Source organism: Dendropsophus ebraccatus, chromosome 8 (assembly GCF_027789765.1).
Source record: "Dendropsophus ebraccatus isolate aDenEbr1 chromosome 8, aDenEbr1.pat, whole genome shotgun sequence".
In the NCBI taxonomy this organism is placed as follows: domain Eukaryota; kingdom Metazoa; phylum Chordata; class Amphibia; order Anura; family Hylidae; genus Dendropsophus; species Dendropsophus ebraccatus.
This window is the reverse complement of record NC_091461.1, coordinates 126209652-126228112: the sequence shown is the minus strand read 5'-3', so window position 1 is coordinate 126228112 and position 18461 is coordinate 126209652.

The window sequence follows — 18461 nt, the reverse complement described above, 5'->3', positions numbered from 1 at the left end:
AGGGAGACCCCAACATAGAACAGAGCAACACTCTATGGGTGACCCAGGAAAGAGACAGCAGGGAGACCCCAACATAGAACAGAGCAACACTCTATGGGTGACCCAGGAAAGAGACAGCAGGGAGACCCCAACATAGAACAGAGCAACACTCTACGGCCGACCCAGGAAAGAGACAGCAGGGAGACCTCAACATACAACAGAGCAACACTCTATGGGTAACCCAGGAAAGAGACAGCAGGGAGACCCCAACATAGAACAGAGCAACACTCTATGGCCAACCCTGGAAAGAGACAGCAGGGAGACCCCAACATAGAACATAGCAACACTCTACGGCCGACCCAGGAAAGAGACAGCAGGGAGACCCCAACATAGAACAGAGCAACACTCTATGGCCAACCCTGGAAAGAGACAGCAGGGAGACCCCAACATAGAACAGAGCAACACTCTATGGCCAACCCAGGAAAGAGACAGCAGGGAGACCCCAACATAGAACAGAGCAACACTCTATGGCCAACCCAGGAAAGAGACAGCAGGGAGACCCCAACATAGAACAGAGCAACACTCTATGGGTGACCCAGCAAAGAGACAGCAGGGAGACCCCAACATAGAACAGAACAACACTCTACGGCCGACCCAGGAAAGAGACAGCAGGGAGACCCCAACATAGAACAGAGCAACACTCTATGGGTGACCCAGGAAAGAGACAGCAGGGAGACCCCAACATAGAACAGAGCAACACTCTATGGCCAACCCAGCAAAGAGACAGCAGGGAGACCCCAACATAGAACAGAGCAACACTCTATGGCCGACCCAGGAAAGAGACAGCAGGGAGACCCCAACATAGAACAGAACAACACTCTACGGCCGACCCAGGAAAGAGACAGCAGGGAGACCTCAACATAGAACAGAGCAACACTCTATGGGTGACCCAGGAAAGAGACAGCAGGGAGACCCCAACATAGAACAGAGCAACACTCTACGGCCGACCCAGGAAAGAGACAGCAGGGAGACCCCAACATAGAACAGAGCAACACTCTATGGCCAACCCAGGAAAGAGACAGCAGGGAGACCCCAACATAGAACAGAACAACACTCTATGGGCGACCTACGGAAGAGACAGCAGGGAGACCCCAACATAGAACAGAGCAACACTCTATGGGCGACCTACGGAAGAGACAGCAGGGAGACCCCAACATAGAACAGAGCAACACTCTATGGGTGACCCAGGAAAGAGACAGCAGGGAGACCCCAACATAGAACAGAGCAACACTCTATGGGTGACCCAGGAAAGAGACAGCAGGGAGACCCCAACATAGAACAGAACAACACTCTATGGGCAACCAAGGGAAGAGACAGCAGGGAGACCCCAACATAGAACAGAGCAACACTCTATGGGCAACCCAGCAAAGAGACAGCAGGGAGACCCCAACATAGAACAGAACAACACTCTATGGGCAACCAAGGGAAGAGACAGCAGGGAGACCCCAACATAGAACAGAACAACACTCTATGGCCGACCTAGGAAAGAGACAGCAGGGAGACCCAACATAGAACAGAGCAACACTCTATGGGTGACCCAGGAAAGAGACAGCAGGGAGACCCCAACATAGAACAGAGCAACACTCTATGGGCAACCAAGGGAAGAGACAGCAGGGAGACCCCAACATAGAACAGAGCAACACTCTATGGGCAACCAAGGGAAGAGACAGCAGGGAGACCCCAACATAGAACAGAACAACACTCTATGGGCGACCCAGGAAAGAGACAGCAGGGAGACCCCAACATAGAACAGAACAACACTCTATGGGTGACCCAGGAAAGAGACAGCAGGGAGACCCCAACATAGAACAGAACAACACTCTATGGGTGACCCAGGAAAGAGACAGCAGGGAGACCCCAACATAGAACAGAACAACACTCTACGGCCGACCCAGGAAAGAGACAGCAGGGAGACCTCAACATAGAACAGAGCAACACTCTATGGGTGACCCAGGAAAGAGACAGCAGGGAGACCCCAACATAGAACAGAGCAACACTCTACGGCCGACCCAGGAAAGAGACAGCAGGGAGACCCCAACATAGAACAGAGCAACACTCTATGGCCACCCAGGAAAGAGACAGCAGGGAGACCCCAACATAGAACAGAACAACACTCTATGGGCGACCTACGGAAGAGACAGCAGGGAGACCCCAACATAGAACAGAGCAACACTCTATGGGCGACCTACGGAAGAGACAGCAGGGAGACCCCAACATAGAACAGAGCAACACTCTATGGGTGACCCAGGAAAGAGACAGCAGGGAGACCCCAACATAGAACAGAGCAACACTCTATGGGTGACCCAGGAAAGAGACAGCAGGGAGACCCCAACATAGAACAGAGCAACACTCTATGGGTGACCCAGGAAAGAGACAGCAGGGAGACCCCAACATAGAACAGAACAACACTCTATGGGCAACCAAGGGAAGAGACAGCAGGGAGACCCCAACATAGAACAGAGCAACACTCTATGGGCAACCCAGCAAAGAGACAGCAGGGAGACCCCAACATAGAACAGAACAACACTCTATGGGCAACCAAGGGAAGAGACAGCAGGGAGACCCCAACATAGAACAGAACAACACTCTATGGCCGACCTAGGAAAGAGACAGCAGGGAGACCCCAACATAGAACAGAGCAACACTCTATGGGTGACCCAGGAAAGAGACAGCAGGGAGACCCCAACATAGAACAGAGCAACACTCTATGGGCAACCAAGGGAAGAGACAGCAGGGAGACCCCAACATAGAACAGAGCAACACTCTATGGGCAACCAAGGGAAGAGACAGCAGGGAGACCCCAACATAGAACAGAACAACACTCTATGGGCGACCCAGGAAAGAGACAGCAGGGAGACCCCAACATAGAACAGAACAACACTCTATGGGTGACCCAGGAAAGAGACAGCAGGGAGACCCCAACATAGAACAGAACAACACTCTATGGGTGACCCAGGAAAGAGACAGCAGGGAGACCCCAACATAGAACAGAGCAACACTCTATGGGCAACCAAGGGAAGAGACAGCAAGGAGACCCCAACATAGAACAGAACAACACTCTATGGGTGACCCAGGAAAGAGACAGCAGGGAGACCCCAACATAGAACAGAGCAACACTCTATGGGTGACCCAGGAAAGAGACAGCAGGGAGACCCTAACATAGAAAAGAGCAACACTCTATGGCCTGACCCAGGAAAGAGACAGCAGGGAGACCCCAACATAGAACAGAGCAACACTCTATGGGTGACCCAGGAAAGAGACAGCAGGGAGACCCCAACATAGAACAGAGCAACACTCTATGGCCGACCCAGGAAAGAGACAGCAGGGAGACCCCAACATAGAACAGAGCAACACTCTATGGGCGACCTAGGGAAGAGACAGCAGGGAGACCCCAACATAGAACAGAACAACACTCTATGGCCGACCCAGCAAAGAGACAGCAGGGAGACCCCAACATAGAACAGAGCAACACTCTATGGGTGACCCAAGAAAGAGACAGCAGGGAGACCCCAACATAGAACAGAACAACACTCTACGGCGACCCAGGAAAGAGACAGCAGGGAGACCCCAACATAGAACAGAGCAACACTCTATGGCCGACCCAGGAAAGAGACAGCAGGGAGACCCCAACATAGAACAGAGCAACACTCTATGGGTGACCCAGGAAAGAGACAGCAGGGAGACCCCAACATAGAACAGAGCAACACTCTACGGCCGACCCAGGAAAGAGACAGCAGGGAGACCCCAACATAGAACAGAGCAACACTCTATGGGTGACCCAGGAAAGAGACAGCAGGGAGACCCAACATAGAACAGAGCAACACTCTATGGCCAACCCAGCAAAGAGACAGCAGGGAGACCCCAACATAGAACAGAACAACACTCTATGGCCGACCCAGGAAAGAGACAGCAGGGAGACCCCAACATAGAACAGAGCAACACTCTATGGCCGACCCAGGAAAGAGACAGCAGGGAGACCCCAACATAGAACAGAACAACACTCTACGGGCCGACCCAGGAAAGAGACAGCAGGGAGACCCCAACATAGAACAGAGCAACACTCTATGGCCAACCCAGGAAAGAGACAGCAGGGAGACCCCAACATAGAACAGAACAACACTCTATGGGCGACCCAGCAAAGAGACAGCAGGGAGACCCCAACATAGAACAGAGCAACACTCTATGGGCGACCCAGCAAAGAGACAGCAGGGAGACCCCAACATAGAACAGAACAACACTCTATGGGCGACCCAGGAAAGAGACAGCAGGGAGACCCCAACATAGAACAGAACAACACTCTATGGGTGACCCAGGAAAGAGACAGCAGGGAGACCCCAACATAGAACAGAACAACACTCTATGGGTGACCCAGGAAAGAGACAGCAGGGAGACCCCAACATAGAACAGAGCAACACTCTATGGGCAACCAAGGGAAGAGACAGCAAGGAGACCCCAACATAGAACAGAACAACACTCTATGGGTGACCCAGGAAAGAGACAGCAGGGAGACCCCAACATAGAACAGAGCAACACTCTATGGGCGACCCAGGAAAGAGACAGCAGGGAGACCCCAACATAGAACAGAACAACACTCTATGGCCAACCCAGGAAAGAGACAGCAGGGAGACCCCAACATAGAACAGAGCAACACTCTATGGCCGACCCAGGAAAGAGACAGCAGGGAGACCCCAACATAGAACAGAACAACACTCTATGGGTGACCCAGGAAAGAGACAGCAGGGAGACCCCAACATAGAACAGAGCAACACTCTATGGCCGACCCAGGAAAGAGACAGCAGGGAGACCCCAACATAGAACAGAGCAACACTCTACGGCCAACCCAGGAAAGAGACAGCAGGAAGACCCCAACATAGAACAGAGCAACACTCTATGGGTGACCCAGGGAAGAGACGGCAGGGAGACCCCAACATAGAACAGAGCAACACTCTATGGGTGACCCAGGAAAGAGACAGCAGGGAGACCCCAACATAGAACAGAGCAACACTCTATGGCCGACCCAGCAAAGAGACAGCAGGGAGACCCCAACATAGAACAGAGCAACACTCTATGGGTGACCCAGGAAAGAGATAGCAGGGAGACCCCAACATAGAACAGAGCAACACTCTATGGGCGACCCAGCAAAGAGACAGCAGGGAGACCCCAACATAGAACAGAACAACACTCTATGGGTGACCCAGGAAAGAGACAGCAGGGAGACCCCAACATAGAACAGAGCAACACTCTATGGGTGACCCAGCAAAGAGACAGCAGGGAGACCCCAACATAGAACAGAACAACACTCTATGGGTGACCAAGGGAAGAGACAGCAGGGAGACCCCAACATAGAACAGAGCAACACTCTACGGTCGACCCAGAAAAGAGACAGCAGGGAGACCCCAACATAGAACAGAACAACACTCTATGGCCAACCCAGGAAAGAGACAGCAGGGAGACCCTAACATAGAAAAGAGCAACACTCTATGGGTGACCCAGGGAAGAGACAGCAGGGACACCCCAACATAGAACAGAGCAACACTCTATGGGTGACCCAGGAAAGAGACAGCAGGGAGACCCCAACATAGAACAGAGCAACACTCTATGGGTGACCCAGGAAAGAGACAGCAGGGAGACCCTAACATAGAAAAGAGCAACACTCTATGGCCTGACCCAGGAAAGAGACAGCAGGGAGACCCCAACATAGAACAGAGCAACACTCTATGGGTGACCCAGGAAAGAGACAGCAGGGAGACCCCAACATAGAACAGAGCAACACTCTATGGCCGACCCAGGAAAGAGACAGCAGGGAGACCCCAACATAGAACAGAGCAACACTCTATGGGCGACCTAGGGAAGAGACAGCAGGGAGACCCCAACATAGAACAGAACAACACTCTATGGCCGACCCAGCAAAGAGACAGCAGGGAGACCCCAACATAGAACAGAGCAACACTCTATGGGTGACCCAAGAAAGAGACAGCAGGGAGACCCCAACATAGAACAGAACAACACTCTACGGCCGACCCAGGAAAGAGACAGCAGGGAGACCCCAACATAGAACAGAGCAACACTCTATGGCCGACCCAGGAAAGAGACAGCAGGGAGACCCCAACATAGAACAGAGCAACACTCTATGGGTGACCCAGGAAAGAGACAGCAGGGAGACCCCAACATAGAACAGAGCAACACTCTACGGCCGACCCAGGAAAGAGACAGCAGGGAGACCCCAACATAGAACAGAGCAACACTCTATGGGTGACCCAGGAAAGAGACAGCAGGGAGACCCCAACATAGAACAGAGCAACACTCTATGGCCAACCCAGCAAAGAGACAGCAGGGAGACCCCAACATAGAACAGAACAACACTCTATGGCCGACCCAGGAAAGAGACAGCAGGGAGACCCCAACATAGAACAGAGCAACACTCTATGGCCGACCCAGGAAAGAGACAGCAGGGAGACCCCAACATAGAACAGAACAACACTCTACGGCCGACCCAGGAAAGAGACAGCAGGGAGACCCCAACATAGAACAGAGCAACACTCTATGGCCAACCCAGGAAAGAGACAGCAGGGAGACCCCAACATAGAACAGAACAACACTCTATGGGCGACCCAGCAAAGAGACAGCAGGGAGACCCCAACATAGAACAGAGCAACACTCTATGGGCGACCCAGCAAAGAGACAGCAGGGAGACCCCAACATAGAACAGAGCAACACTCTATGGGTGACCCAGGAAAGAGACAGCAGGGAGACCCCAACATAGAACAGAGCAACACTCTATGGGCGACCTAGGGAAGAGACAGCAGGGAGACCCCAACATAGAACAGAACAACACTCTATGGGTGACCCAGGGAAGAGACAGCAGGGAGACCCCAACATAGAACAGAGCAACACTCTATGGGCGACCCAGGAAAGAGACAGCAGGGAGACCCCAACATAGAACAGAGCAACACTCTATGGGTGACCCAGGAAAGAGACAGCAGGGAGACCCCAACATAGAACAGAACAACACTCTATGGCCAACCCAGGAAAGAGACAGCAGGGAGACCCCAACATAGAACAGAGCAACACTCTATGGCCAACCCAGGAAAGAGACAGCAGGGAGACCCCAACATAGAACAGAGCAACACTCTATGGCCAACCCAGGAAAGAGACAGCAGGGAGACCCCAACATAGAACAGAGCAACACTCTATGGCCAACCCAGGAAAGAGACAGCAGGGAGACCCCAACATAGAACAGAGCAACACTCTATGGGCGACCTAGGGAAGAGACAGCAGGGAGAACCCAACATAGAACAGAACAACACTCTATGGGTGACCCAGGAAAGAGACAGCAGGGAGACCCCAACATAGAACAGAACAACACTCTATGGGTGACCCAGGAAAGAGACAGCAGGGAGACCCCAACATAGAACAGAGCAACACTCTACGGCCGACCCAGGAAAGAGACAGCAGGGAGACCCCAACATAGAACAGAGCAACACTCTATGGCCAACCCAGCAAAGAGACAGCAGGGAGACCCCAACATAGAACAGAACAACACTCTACGGCCGACCCAGGAAAGAGACAGCAGGGAGACCCCAACATAGAACAGAACAACACTCTACGGCCGACCCAGGAAAGAGACAGCAGGGAGACCCCAACATAGAACAGAGCAACACTCTATGGCCAACCCAGGAAAGAGACAGCAGGGAGACCCCAACATAGAACAGAGCAACACTCTATGGCCGACCCAGGAAAGAGACAGCAGGGAGACCCCAACATAGAACAGAGCAACACGCTATGGGTGACCCAGGAAAGAGACAGCAGGGAGACCCCAACATAGAACAGAACAACACTCTACGGCCGACCCAGGAAAGAGACAGCAGGGAGACCCCAACATAGAACAGAGCAACACTCTATGGGTGACCCAGGAAAGAAGGGAGACCCCAACATAGAACAGAACAACACTCTATGGGCGACCCAGGGAAGAGACAGCAGGGAGACCCCAACATAGAACAGAGCAACACTCTATGGGTGACCCAGGAAAGAGACAGCAGGGAGACCCCAACATAGAACAGAACAACACTCTATGGGTGACCCAGGGAAGAGACAGCAGGGAGACCCCAACATAGAACAGAGCAACACTCTATGGGCGACCTAGCAAAGAGACAGCAGGGAGACCCCAACATAGAACAGAGCAACACTCTATGGGTGACCCAGGAAAGAGACAGCAGGGAGACCCCAACATAGAACAGAGCAACACTCTATGGGTGACCCAGGAAAGAGACAGCAGGGAGACCCCAACATAGAACAGAACAACACTCTATGGGTGACCCAGGGAAGAGACAGCAGGGAGACCCCAACATAGAACAGAACAACACTCTATGGGTGACCCAGGAAAGAGACAGCAGGGAGACCCCAACATAGAACAGAGCAACACTCTATGGGTGACCCAGCAAAGAGACAGCAGGGAGACCCCAACATAGAACAGAGCAACACTCTATGGGTGACCCAGGAAAGAGACAGCAGAAAGTCCCCAACATAGAACAGAGCAACACTCTATGGGTGACCCAGGAAAGAGACAGCAGAAAGTCCCCAACATAGAACAGAGCAACACTCTATGGGTGACCCAGGAAAGCAGGGAGACCCCCAGACCCTGGTGTAGAACAGAGAAACACCCACTTGCACATAAATTTATTTGCAAACGCTTGTTTTGCAAATAATTTATTCGCAAGTGGGCTATCTGCGCCACTTCCACCAGAGAGGAGGAAGGGGACATAATGGGGGCGTGGCCTCTGCATGCAGAGGGGGCGTGGCCTCTGCATGCACTGCATTTAACATTTTTCCTATGGAAAAATGTCAGTGAAACCTATGCCAGCTCTGAAGTGGTGTAGGTTTCCCACATACAGGCTCTGGTTTACACGGGATTATGTAGAGCCAGTGCACCTCTACATAAATCCTCAGAGCTCCGGCGATGTCCCCCTATGTGTCTCACTCTCGGCTATCTGTTTGTAAGGATACAGCTGAAGGACAAGGGTTAACCAGATGCAGGTACCTCACACAGAAAGGGGAAGTGTCCCAAGGTTGCGGTGTGTGCTGTGTCGGTGGTGACGAATAATCACAGACAGTATAAGGTTCTGTTAGATAAAGTCTCTGAGACTCCAATAAACACTTGATAAGAGAACGAGCAGATCTGTAGTAGTGCAGTGTAGGAGATAGTCGTGTTGGTTTAGTTGAACTGAGTGACACAAGAAGTACAGTAGCAGAGAGGAGGATGCCGTGAGAGTCCCAACCCATGTATTAATATGCTCTTGATGAGGTAGAATACTTGTAAGAAGAATGAGAAGAAGAAAGAGAAGAAAACCTGTACCAGTGTATTGACCTTAGACTTCAGTCTTCACACCACCTTATGACTACTAGACTCGGCTGAACCTTCCTAATGGGTGACACAGGCCCCAGACCTTGTTACCTGGGATGAGCGGAATGCTGAGGGTTCCCTGCTGACACCCGCGCTGCAAGACAGAGTTCATAGGCTAATCGCAACTTTGCTCCACCCGGATCAGTTCCTGGCTCTATGGCTCTGGTATGGATACTGTCCTGCACTGTGACTTCTCCTTGACTTTGGCGTGGGTAAAGATGATCTCTGCCTAGTCCTCCCTTAAAGGGGGTTAACAGTGCATAGTGCTTTGGGTAGTCACTAGTAAAGAAGTGGGTAACAACGAGCTGTCTTGCGTCCTTCCCATGCAGGGTACTGACTAAGACTGACTTCAGGTACGGGGACCTGGCAGAGGGCCAGGGCCCAAATAGGACCACTGTGGAGAGCTATCTAACGTGTGTACTTCCTCCACAATGTCCAGAACGATAGACTCCTGCTCCACTCATGTGACTAACTTCCTCCCAGCATGTAACGTTGGCTGTGAGTGGGTGAAAGAGTGTAACAGAAGAAGGAAGCAGGAAGATGATAGAAGAGAGCAGAAATCCTACTGGTCTACAGGTTCTGGTGACACACAAACACAATAACCCTTCTGCTGTGCAGCTTCCACATATAATACATAATACAGCGACATCTAGTGGCTAACATTTGGTACTACTTTCCCCTTAATAATAATACAAGTAGTACAGACTTTTGCTAAAGTTATATATAACTGCAACACCCCCAGTGGAACACCAGACAGTGTTCTCGGCAGTGAATCTGGGACAATCCACTCTCCGTACTATACAAATATTGACCATCGTATAAACTGACTGATTTGTTGTGTTGTGACAACCTCATTCTATACGTTAATGTTATTAGAGATAATGGGACGTTAGCCGTAACTGGGGGTCTCTATTTCTGGGAATAACGGCCTTCTCGTGATCCCTCCTTATAATCCACTCAGGACTCTTCACAGCTTTCATTACTATCCACTATCTACAGATTTGTGATGGATTGATGGAGTCCATCAGCATTTACAGGTGCTACAATTTACACCAAAGTAACGGACTTCATCTTCCCGCCACCTCGGCAGGTGACACCGTCTGATCAATGGAGCCGCAGTTGTACAGTTTATCGTAGATTCCCATTATAGAAGCAAACTGCAAACTCCTTTCTGCAACGTCCCAGTTTATCAGCTGCCGTTCCATAGTGACCGTTTTAACACCATTGTTTTCTTGTAGCTGCTTTGTAAGCATCCATGCCGTAATCTCGGTGATTTACTGTTTTTTACTGCCCGACATTAATCTCACATGAAGAAAAAAATAAAAGGTGCAAAGAAAATAAGGTGCTTATAGAGGAGCGTAATAGATGTTAGCCCCGAGTGCCGATATAAATAACCCAAAGTTCTCTCCGTTGTTTTTGTGTGACAAAGTAAAAACAACAAAGAAGATCTATCTCTACGGTGCGCGATCTATCTGGGCTTTAACCCTGTGATAGCTGCTCTCCAGGGGTTCTCGGCACCCGGCTGGTGTACGGGCATCTTCCCAGCCATAGGGGGGGCTCTCATGTCATTTATTTCCGTTTAAGTTTTTGGCTTTAATATTTTTAGAGATACTAACATAGAAAACCTGTAATATTGCGGAGATAAGAGAAGTCGTGTGAATGTGTCCAATACAGCCGACTTCTTATCAAATGATAATGGGATGTCATAGGCTAGAGAAAATCACAGTCAAGTGAACTTTGACCTTGTGGCATTAGGTTATTATGGCTTAAGAACTTCGATGTTGCTCCAGGGAATCCTGGAAACATGGAAACAACCACCGCAGGCCACCCACGTTACCTCCTGACAGCCATAGCATACACATGTCACCTCCTGACAGCCATAGCATACACATGTTACCTCCCGACAGCCATAGCATACACATGTTACCTCCTGACAGCCATAGCGTACACATGTTACCTCCTGACAGCCATAGCATACACATGTTACCTCCTGACAGCCATAGCGTACACATGTTACCTCCTGACAGCCATAGCATACACATGTTACCTCCTGACAGCCATAGCCTACACATTACCTCCTGACTGCCATAGCATACACATGTTACCTCCTGACTGCCATAGCATACACATGTTACCTCCTGACAGCCATAGCATACACATGTTACCTCCTGACAGCCATAGCATACACACGTTACCTCCTGACAGCCATAGCATACACGTGTTACCTCCTGACTGCCATAGCATACACGTGTTACCTCCTGACATCCATAGCATACACACGTTACCTCCTGACAGCCATAGCATACACATGTTACCTCCTGACATCCATAGCGTACACATGTTACCTCCTGACAGCCATAGCATACACATGTTACCTCCTGACAGCCATAGCATACACGTCACCTCCTGACAGCCATAGCATACACATGTTACCTCCTGACAGCCATAGCATACACATGTTACCTCCTGACAGCCATAGCATACACATGTTACCTCCTGACAGCCATAGCATACACATGTTACCTCCCGACAGCCATAGCGTACACATGTTACCTCCTGACAGCCATAGCATACACATGTTACCTCCTGACAGCCATAGCGTACACATGTTACCTCCTGACAGCCATAGCATACACATGTTACCTCCCGACAGCCATAGGAGACACATGTTACCTCCTGACAGCCATAGCATACACATGTCACCTCCTGACAGCCATAGGGGGCACATGTTACAAAGGTGAAATTTCAGCCATGTGCTCCTGCCTAGTGTGACTGGGGGTGTAGGAGAGCTGCAGGCCAGGCCATCAACAGGAGAATGAAAACAGTACTAGGGATGAAGCAGCAGAGTCAAAACAGGCGAAGGGTCGGGGCAGGCGGCTCAGGTGAGGGTGATACATCTCTCACATTACCTCCTACTCCTCCTTAACCTCCTACTTCCTCCTTAAAGGGAACCTGTCACCCCCCCCCCCCCCTGTGCCGGGGTGATAGGCTCCTGACTCCCCGTTAGAGCCCCCTATACTCACCTAATCCCGCCGGATCCCGCTTCTGGAGATGGTCGGGTGACGGAGATCTCAGCCGCTGCAGCCTGCAGCGCTCCTCAGATGAGTCCAACGCTCATAGAGAATGATGGAGCGCTGGACTCTCCTGTCATTCTCTATGAGCGTTGGACTCATCTCTCAGCGCACGCCGGGCTGCAGCGGCTGATATCTCCATCACCCGACCATCTCCAGAAGCGGGATCCGGCGGGATTAGGTGAGTATAGGGGGCTCTAACGGGGGGTCAGGAGCCTGTCACCCCGACACGGGGGGTGACAGGTCCTCTTTAACCACTGACTGCACCTGTAGAGGCTACTAGACCCAATTTTTCCGGGGGCTCCTTTCAAGGGCCCCCAAGTGATTTTCAAAAGGAAAAACCTTTTTGGTCTATTATGGCCAATGTTTTCAGGGGCTAAACTCAAGCCCCCCCCCCCCCATCTAATTTTTCAAGGGCTCAACTGATGGGCCTGAAACTCATTTTTTCACGGCTTGCTTGATGGTACTCAACCTAATTTTTGGAAGGCTGAGCTGAAGCGCCTGCCTGCTACCTTGTTCTTGGAAGGCTGAGCTGAAGCGCCTGCCTGCTACCTTGTTCTTGGAAGGCTGAGCTGAAGTGCCTGCCTGCTACCTTGTTCTTGGAAGGCTGAGCTGAAGTGCCTGCCTGCTACCTTGTTCTTGGGAGGCTGAGCTGAAGTGCCTGCCTGCTACCTTGTTCTTGGAAGGCTGAGCTGAAGCGCCTGCCTCTCAGCATAGTGTATTCAAAAGCCAATGGAAGAAATCAATACAAACACTGCATAGAGATCTAAATAATAACAAATTTTAATTAAAAAAATTAGGAAAACAAAAAATATCGAAAACAGAAAAAAAAAAAACCATCAAGTTGCCTTTGGCGCAACTTGTCAATCTGGCCCTTCAGATTTCTCAGCCCCAGCTGTACATCCCTTACGGTGCGCATTGCCCCATATGCCCTCCTAGAGAGGTGGTCTGTCTCCTCCGCCAGCTGGTTGAGGGTCTCTATTACTGTTATGTGATGATTAGAAAACTTCTACAGGTGATGAAAAGCGATCATTTCCATCCTGTAGTTTCTCAGGTTTCTGCCCTTACTATATGCTGGAGGAGTTTGGAGGATTAGGGGAAGGTTCTTACCGCTCGCTTATAAGGGCCGCGCTTCCGTTGGCTCTGGGGGAAAACGCCCGGACAGTCCCTGAGGGTCGGAGCTAAAAAATAGAAGCACAAATTAGCCGATGTTTTATAGAAAGAAATTGAATCTGTATCCCATGTTATTTTACCTACCAAGAGGAGCTCGATACTGGAGGCGTCCTCTGGGGAGATGGGGTCCTTGCTGGCAATGGGGTCAGAGGGGCGGGGCTTCTCAGTGGTGGCGGTGTGGGAGGGGCTGTCCTCGGTGGTGTATGAACTATCCAAAACAAATAAATAAATAACTAAAAACAAAGACCTGCCACACGCTCCCCCATATTGGCGGCTCTCCTCTTCTCCCTCCGAGCACATGTGGTGTGTAACACACTCAGCCTGCGCTGCAAGCAGGGTTGGACTGGCCCACAGGGGAGCAGGGGAATCCCCGGGTGGGCCCTACCCATTGGTGGGCCCCTGAGCAGGAGGTCTGTATCCCTGTTTAGCAGCTTCAGGATGACATATAATCACCCAGTTACTTTCATTGGACGTCACCTTTCAAGAAACCTGGACGGCTGTGCTGTGTGCATAGAACAGGGATGGGGAATCTTCAAATATACATCAATTGTAAAACTACAACTCCCATCATGCCTGGACAACTCCTATACAATAGAACAGGGATGGGGAACCTTCGGCCTTCCAGCTGTTGCAAAACTACAACTCCCTACTCTCATGATCTTCAATGCTGCTGAATCCCTCGCTGCACACAATGGAGCGTGCGGCCGGATACAATGGGGGAGATTTATCAAACACTAGAAAATGTACCCAGCGCTGCCCGGGAATAAAGTGTCAGTGTGTATAGAGGGTCCTGTATACCTGTAGTATAGAGTCGGTTGAAGTGCTGTATACCTGTAGTATAGAGTTGGTGGAGGTCTTGTATACCTGAAGTATATAGTTCGGGGGTCCTGTATACCTGTAGTGTATAGTTTGGGGTTCTGTATACCTGTAGTACAGGGTTGGTGGAGGTGCTGTGGCAGTGTTATCCAGTCACAGTATGACGGTATTGGTCAAGTCTGATATGGCAGTGTTATCCAGTCACATTATGGCGGTATTGGTCAGGTCTGGTATGGCAATGTTATCCAGTCACAGTATGTCGGTATTGGTCAAGTCTGGTATGGCGTTGTTATCCAGTCACAGTATGGCGGTATTGGTCAGGTCTGGTATGGAAGTGTTATTAAGTCACAGTATGGCGGTATTGGTCAGGTCTGGTGTGGAGTTGTTATCCAGTCACAGTATGTCGGTATTGGTCAGGTCTGGTGTGGTCGTTTTGGTCAGGTCTGGTGTGGTGGTTTTGGTCAGGCTTGGTGTGGTGGTGTTAAATGTGACATGTGGAGCTATTACCTACCAGTCCTGATGCTAATTGGTGAGTGAGGATGGGGTGTCCTCAGGTTTAGTGCTTAGGGCAGCAGCAGCTAGTAATACTGCCCTGTATACATGTATAGATGGAGTAGGGGGTCCCGTATACATGTACTGTATAGATGGAGTAAAGGGCCCTGTATACATGTACTGTATAGATGGAGTAGGGGGTCCTGTATACATGTACTGCATAGTTGGAATAGGGGTTCCTGTATACATGTACTGTATAGATGCAGTAGTGGGTCCTGTGTATATATATATATATATATATATATATATATATATATAAATGTACAGTATAGATGGAGTAGGGGGTCCTGTATACATGTACTGTATAGATGGAGTAGGGGGCCCTGTATACATGTACTGTATAGATGGAGTAGAGGGTCCTGTATACATGTACTGTATAGATGGAGTAGGGGGTCCTGTATACATGTACTGTATAGATGGAGTAGGGGGCCCTTTATACATGTACTGTATAGATGCAGTAGTGGGTCCTGTATATATATGTACAGTATAGATGAAGTAGGTGGTCCTGTATACATGTACTGTATAGATGGAGTAGGGGGTCCTGTATACCTGTACTGTATAGATGGAGTAGGGGGTCCTGTATACATGTACTGTATAGATGGAGTAGGGGGTCCTGTATATATGTACTGTATAGTTGGAGTAGGGGGTTTACCAGTTATTACTGTGGATGTTGTGAGGCAGCTTCCCTAGCAACCACAACTCCCTGTGAAAATGAAAGCAGTAATCCTATTGGTTGCTAAGACTCCAACTGCCGTGTCTGCTGCAGCTAAATATCTATATCATAAAAATCAAAGTCTGTCTGTCCGTCTGTCCTCTATAGACTTCCAAACGCCTGAACCATTTGACCCCAAATTTGGCACACAGATACATTGGGTGCCCGGGAAGGTTATTGCGAAGGTCCCGTCCCCGCCAGATGTACAGGAGGGGAGGGGGAGGGGAAAGAGAGGCGCCCCATAGAGATGAATGGGAAAATCTCGTCACTGCAAACACAGGTGATATAATTAGCTGCAGCAGACACGGCAGTTGGAGCCTTAGCAACCAATAGGATTACTGCTTTCATTTTCACAGGGAGCAATGGTTGCTAGGGAAGCTGCCTCACAACATCCACAGTAATAACTGGTAGACCCCCTACTCCATCTATACAGTACATGTATATACAGGACCCCCTACTCCATCTATACAGTACATGTATACAGGACCCCCTACTCCATCTATACAGTACATGTATACAGGACCCCCTACTCCATCTATACAGCACATGTATATACAGGACCCCCTACTCCATCTATACAGTACAGGTATACAGGACCCCCTACTCCATCTATACAGTACAGGTATACAGGAACCCCTACTCCATCTATACAGTACATGTATATACAGGACCCCCTACTTCATCTATACAGTACATGTATATACAGGACCCCCTACTCCATCTATACAGTACATGTATATACAGGACCCCCTACTCCATCTATACAGTACATGTATACAGGACCCCCTACTCCATCTATACAGTACATGTATATACAGGACCCCCTACTCCATCTATACAGTACATGTATATACAGGACCCCCTACTCTATCTATACAGTACATGTATATACAGGACCCCCTACTCCATCTATACAGTACATGTATACAGGACCCCCTACTCCACCTATACAGTACATGTATATACAGGACCCCCTACTCCATCTATAAAGTACATGTATACAGGACCCCCTACTCCATCTATACAGTACATGTATATACAGGACCCCCTACTCCATCTATACAGTACATGTATATACAGGACCCCCTACTCCATCTATACAGTGCATGTATATACAGGACCCCCTACTCCATCTATACAGTACATGTATATACAGGACCCCCTACTCCATCTATACAGTACATGTATACAGGACCCCCTACTCCATCTATACAGTATATGTATATACAGGACCCCCTACTCCATCTATACAGTACATGTATATACAGGACCCCCTACTCCATCTATACAGTACATGTATATATAGGACCCCCTACTCCATCTATACAGTACATGTATATACAGGACCCCCTTCTCCATCTATACAGTACATGTATATACAGGACCCCCTACTCCATCTATACAGTACATGTATATACAGGACCCCCTACTCCATCTATACAGTACATGTATATACAGGACCCCCTACTCCATCTATACAGTACATGTATATACAGGACCCCCTACTCCATCTATACAGTGCATGTATATACAGGACCCCCTACTCCATCTATACAGTACATGTATATACAGGACCCCCTACTCCATCTATACAGTACATGTATACAGGACCCCCTACTCCATCTATACAGTACATGTATATACAGGACCCCCTACTCCATCTATACAGTACATGTATACAGGACCCCCTACTCCACCTATACAGTACATGTATATACAGGACCCCCTACTCCATCTATAAAGTACATGTATACAGGACCCCCTACTCCATCTATACAGTACATGTATATACAGGACCCCCTTCTCCATCTATACAGTACATGTATACAGGACCCCCTACTCCATCTATACAGTACATGTATACAGGACCCCCTACTCCATCTATACAGTACATGTATATACAGGGCCCCCTACTCCATCTATACAGTACATGTATATACAGGACCCCCTACTCCATCTATACAGTACATGTATATACAGGGCCCCCTACTCCATCTATACAGTATATGTATATACAGGACCCCCTACTCCATCTATACAGTACATGTATATACAGGACCCCCTACTCCATCTATACAGTACATGTATATATAGGACCCCCTACTCCATCTATACAGGACATGTATATACAGGACCCCCTACTCCATCTATACAGTACATGTATATACAGGACCCCCTACTCCATCTATACAGTGCATGTATATACAGGACCCCCTACTCCATCTATACAGTACATGTATACAGGACCCCCTACTCCATCTATACAGTACATGTATATACAGGGCCCCCTACTCCATCTATACAGTACATGTATATACAGGACCCCCTACTCCATCTATACAGTACATGTATATACAGGACCCCCTACTCCATCTATACAGTACATGTATATACAGGACCCCCTATTCCATCTATACAGTACATGTATATACAGGACCCCCTACTCCATCTATACAGTACATGTATATACAGGACCCCCTACTCCATCTATACAGTACATATATACAGGACCCCCTACTCCATCTATACAGTACATGTATATACAGGACCCCCTTCTCCATCTATACAGTACATGTATATACAGGACCCCCTACTCCATCTATACAGTACATGTATACAGGACCCCCTACTCCATCTATACAGTACATGTATATACAGGGCCCCCTACTCCATCTATACAGTACATGTATATACAGGG